Source organism: Perca fluviatilis, chromosome 11 (genome assembly GCF_010015445.1).
Source record: "Perca fluviatilis chromosome 11, GENO_Pfluv_1.0, whole genome shotgun sequence".
Taxonomy (NCBI): Eukaryota; Metazoa; Chordata; class Actinopteri; order Perciformes; family Percidae; genus Perca; species Perca fluviatilis.
In genome coordinates, this window is record NC_053122.1 from 25,361,623 (window position 1) to 25,367,622 (window position 6,000).

The window sequence follows — 6,000 nt, forward strand, 5'->3', positions numbered from 1 at the left end:
CTGGCATTTTTGGTCCAGGCAGGATCCCAGCACAATCGATCGGAAGCCACCCACCAGTAGGCCTACACCATCCTTGCAGTCTGTACTGTAGCCTACTCTTCCTCCAAACTACTACAAGGCTGTGTAGTAAGTGCCGTGGACAAGTGTCCCAGTGGAAGCGGAACAGGTGACAGTTTCACTTTATTATAGAGTTACAATCGGTATCTTATTACCATCAACATTAATTGGATTAATCATCATCATCATCATCGTTATCATGGATGGCCCACACACTCCATCCCTGCAAGTCCCTGCTAATCATGAAGCTACTCCATGTTTACCGCTTCAACTACACTCTCCTCCTGCCATACTCATTCTGTCCCTCCTCGGCTTCCCTGTCACACGCCTGTTCCTCTGCCAGGAAGTAGGGCTGAACGATTAATTGCATTTGCAATAATATCGCGATATGTTAAAACGCGATTTCCTAATCGCAAAGGCTGCGATTTGGTCACGTGACTCACGAGAGCGAATCAGTCTGCACTCCGCAGAAAAAGCATCAACTTGGCACGCTAACCCCCTAATTTCCACCAACTGCGGAACGTCTGCGGATCCGCTCCGGAATGGCGGCGGAGTCATTAGGTTTCCATTAAAGTCAGTGTGTGTATTTCCACTGACTGCAGAACGGCTGCGTTCCGACTCCGTCCCAGCTCTGGCGGTCCACAGCCCTCCGGAGCAGATACGCAGAGCTTCTATTTTTACTCGACGCCGGGGAGCTCCGCAGCAATTCAGAACAGGGCAGATAGTGCGGGACAGGAAGTCGAGCACAGAAACAAAATAAAACATCCGGTTAATTATCAAAATAAAATACACCATGCTCATGGCGGATCATATTTCCCTGCACTACACCTTGAAAACGTCATAATGGGCGGAGACAGGCCTGAAGTCAAGTTTGTGGTTCTGTTTATAGAAGCTACATCCTGTTATATCGTGCTATCATACGTGAATTCGCGAGAACTTGTGGGTCCTCGTGACTTCAGCTGTCAGTCATGGCCGCAGCCGTTCCGCAACAAATCCGCACCTTGTGGGTATTGAAGGACGGCGGAGCACGCAGCGGAGCCGATCCGTAGCCATTCCGCAGTTGGTGGAAATTGCGGGTAACACTATGCCATACCTTGAGCAGATTTCTGTCATTCAAACAACTCTGAGTTGTGGTTCAAAACCTTTGCAGCCATTTTAATAAAATGAAGGGTTTTGTTTGGGCTCAAGTCCATACATGCAGTTAATGGATACAGGCACGCAGAACTGAAGGCCGTTTTACAGTTGTGCGGAGGCTCCACGCAGAGCTTTCGCCGTAGCCTATGTAAGTGGTCTGATGTTTATACTTGTGCGCTGGTGTGTGCGTCGAGCCGGCAAGTGTGTGTGTGTGTGTGTGTGTGTGTGTGTGGGGAGTGGGTGATAGAGCGAGGGAGAAGTGAGAGAGTGACGGCGATTAGCTTCGGAGCAAGTAGCGACTCTAGAGGCATAGTGAGAGAAACAAAGTGTCTCCCCTGTGTTTTCTGACTACGGTGGGAAATCTTTAGCAGGAGAAGTTAATCCTCTCCTTGATTTCATGTTGTTTATGGAGAAGGAGAACCAGGAAATGAGCCGGGGGATATGCGATGCTAACCAGCCACGGCCGAGCGACGTGCGTCACTGCGACGTGTAGTTACATTTTTCAAGAGGTGCGCGTCAGGCTACGGCGTAGGGTCCGGTGTAGACGCAGAGGGGTCTGCGGGGGTACGCCGATTTTACGCACGACTATAAAATGGCCTTGAAGGCTCGGTTAGCAACGATTAGCAACGATTAGCTATGATTAGCGGTTAGCTCCAGTTAGCTAGCTCTGTTATAAAGATATGGAGTGGAGGAGACTGCCGCAGAGAAGGGTAACAACCAGACTCTGATAAATTACGTTCTTATTTAACTGTCAAAATTAAAACTGTCAAAACTGTGAAGTTCAAAGACCGTGTTTAAAAAGTGCAATCCACATGTTTACATATGTTTGTTACAGTAAATAATAATTAAATAATCTAAATACTACTACATACTTGTTTTTATATTTCTGCAATCTGCACTTTAGTTTGTGTGATTTGTTTCTGACTTTCATATGAAGGTTTACACCAGGCTTGGTCAGTGCTCAATATACTACTGTGATTGAAGAAGTTAAATAAAAGATGTCATTCATATAAATTCATGCATCCCCTAATTTCACCATCACATACAGGCCTAGCCTCCAGGAAAGAACACTTTGTTTAATCTATCTAATCTTTTGTTGCTCATACTATACAATGATTTATTGCCTGTCTTTGTTTAACCCCAAGGTTAAGAATCTGGGTGTCATCCTTGACAGCACACTATCCTTTCAACCCCACATCAATAACATTACCCAGTCTGCCTACTTCCACCAACGAAACATCAATTGCCTCCACCCCTCCCTTACCCCCCACACTGCCACCATCCTTATCCACAGTCTCGTCTCTTCCCGTCTGGATTACTGTAACTCTCTCCTCTTCGGCCTCCCTCACAAATCCCTCCATAAACTTCAGCTGGTCCAGAATTCAGCTGCCCGCATCATAACTCGAACCCCCTCCATCCACCACATCACTCCTGTCCTCCAACAGCTCCACTGGCTCCCGGTCCAGTTCCGTATCCAATTCAAAGTCCTCCTGTTTACATTCAAGGCCATCCACAACCTCGCCCCCCCCCCCATATTTGTCTGTTCTCCTCCAGGTTCCCACTCCTTCCCTCTCCCTCAGATCCTCTTCCACCATACACCTGTCTGTCCCCTCCGCCCGTCTCACCGCCATGGGGAGCAGAGCATTCGGCCGCTCTGCTCCCCATCTCTGGAATTCATTACCACCCCAACTCAGAAACATTGATTCATTCCCCCATTTCAAATTGCAACTCAAAACACATCAAAACTGCCTATTCCACTTGATGTAAATTGCTCTGCCTCTTTCTGTTGTTTCTATTTCATTCTTTATTTTATTTTTTCTTAAAATTTTTTTTCTGCTTTTAAATCAGTCAGCTTTTGCTTTTTCGCATTTGCGACCAAATTGGTCGCACTCTAGAGCCCTGCAGAGGGGGAGGTGTCGGGCCTAGTAAGAGATGTGATTGGGCCATCCCAGTGTTAGTATAGAAAATGGACCAATGAGCAGCTGTGCCTGCTTTATGGGCCAAGTTGTTGTTGTTTTTTAATTAAAAACGATGAATTAAATTATATCGGACCCAAGGTGCATCAGCCCACCAGGAAAAAGCCCGGTATTACCAGATTACCAGTCCAGCGCTGGGTTTCACTAACGTGTTGAATGCATTTCCTTCCTCTTTAAATAAAGTCCATCCAAATCCAATGTTTACTGTCTTGCAATCTTCTTCTTCCCTGTCACTGCAGGAAAAGCATAGATGTAAACAAAATAATGATAGCTGAGTTTGTGCCAGTGTGTAACAATAGAGAAAGGTAGTCTACATATCTCATAGTATTAGCAACCCAAACATGCCAGGCAGTCTTAGATGTTACCTTTAAAACATAATCTCTGTTGTAAGATGTTAAATTGTAGTACCGGATCTGGAAAATGTCGAAATAGCATGTTGTTTTTGTTAGGCTAAGGAGAAAAACATATTCTGAATAAATGTTGCTTTTATACAAGTTCAATAGGTCAACAAAGAATGTAACCTGATTAACTGCCACACTGGAATATCTCAATGAAACACTACTTTAAAAGGTAATTCAACAATTCACAAATTGGCGGGAAACAATAAATCACGTCACAAAGGCAATACAATAAAAGATTATATACTTTCCACATTGGAAAGGCATTCAAATTGAGTTAAAGAGTTGTAATGAGGCCATCAACATTAGCAACTACAATTAACAAAAGAAACTCAAAACTGACTTTGAGTTTGTGCCAGAAAAAATGTTAGAAAATGACAACAGATTGTCTTTACATTTTGTCAAGAAACCGTTGTTTTTTTTCTGCATTATTTCACATCTATCAGTTTGCTTTGAAAAATATAGCCCATCTATCCCAAGTAAGAATTTTGAGCATATTCTTTGTGCACCAGCCTCTGAGGGCAAGCTGCAATAATGTGTGTGAAGCCATGTCTAATTGCAGTTGCATATTTTGATCGTTAGATGGCGCTGTGGCATCACCGTATGGCTGATCATAGCAGTAAATCAAGTGTTGTGTGGCAGTGGCACCACAGGATGTGTTTTCACTCAATGCTGGGAAGTGGCAGTGCTCCAGCAACAGGCATGCCTTCCTCATGCTGCACACAAAGGGAAAAAAAAATAACACAAATATATAATTTACACAAAGGCTACAGTGCCGACACACTTTTCCAGCAGCTTGGAACGATTCCTGATGACGCTTCATCAATCCATCTGACATTTGAGCAACCCACGGGGACTGAAGCCATCATCGGTGACCTCAAACAATCCATAATAACCTCTGACCCCCTGACCTTCTCAGTTGTCATGTTGCTCTTGGAGTTCAGCTGGGAGTGGCTGGAGCTGCGGAGAGAGGTCAGTCTGCTGAACTTGTCACTCTGTCTGTCCTGGAGGACAAAAGAAGAGGACAATCCACTTTGTTAAGTCTTGTAAGCCCTCAGATGAATTGCCACAATTTATCTCACGTTAGTACTTTAGTATGTATCTCATTAGTCATCAGAAGATATTTGCGAGAAGCAGAAGCAAACAGTGAAGCGGAATTAAGCTGTGACATTTCATAATGTTAACATTTTTGGAATTAAAGAACCTGGAAAATTAGTTGACCCAAGCAAAGGCTTAATTATGCTTCTTGTGCTCTCTGAGGCATTTAGAGCATTCACAGTCAATTCCACAACAGTTTCAGTCTTACACCCACCTTTGGCACGATTGTGTGATCAGGATTTATATGGCCTCTACATTAGGATTTCATAACTCTTTTTTTAAGATTATTTTTTTGGCATTTATTTCTGACAGGACAGCTTTAGACATGAAAGGGGAGAGAGAGGGGAAATTGTGAATTTGATAGTCATCCTGCTGTCCTCATGTCCACCCAAAATAGTAATATCTTGTCATGCGCCAGGAAATGATCGGATTTTTAAATTGTGTTCAACAACATGTCAAGATTAATTGTGCTCAGTTTAGTGATAATAGAAATTGTATGAAGGCAGAGCTTATGTTGGAGTACAATAAATCTTGATTAAATGTGCTAACAGGCATTAATAAACCTGCGAATGTGCAATGCCACTGGGCATTAAACCTCACTGAAAGCAAAATATTTAATACTTTTTTGTTATCCATCCAACACACCCTCGAGCTGTCTCGCCACTATCCACATTTTAATTAAAATGTATCCAGTTTTGAGCAGGTCTTCCATTTCCTCTGTGAATTGCCTTTTGGTAAAACAAAATCAAACTTTTTATTGTGAATACTGACATGTAGCATAGAAATGCTGTCCCTTTTTCAGTGTGAATGCACTACTACTACTACTACTACTAGTCAAAAGTCTGCTATGGTCATAATCTGCTTAGCCTCTTAGCTGACTGTTGAACAACTACATTTCCCAGAACGGTGAGACGGTGGGGATCTCCTCAGAAGAAGTAGAGGAGGTTTAGCTTAGACTGCTCTGCTTGCCATGCCACTGCAATCCTACGGTAGGAATGGTCAGAGCCATAGGAATGGTGAACTGAAAATTAATATGTGGATAAGACTGATGTGGTTGCTACTTTGTAGTAATCAAAACTGATGTGGTTGCTACTTTGTAGTAATCAAAACGCATGCTTTCTTCATCATCCCTGTTGAGAAGAGATCAGTTATTGGAGGTGGATTAAAAAAAAACATTCCATGAAGTAGATTGAGGCTACCAAAGCTTTGTATGTTTTTTTTTCTTTACAAAAAATGAGCACTTGATGAAGATGCTGTCACTGTGAAAGATTTCAACTTTTTAGGAATAGGAGTGCTGGGGGTCTCTGGCCCATTGGTCCTTTAAATCTGGTTTCTCA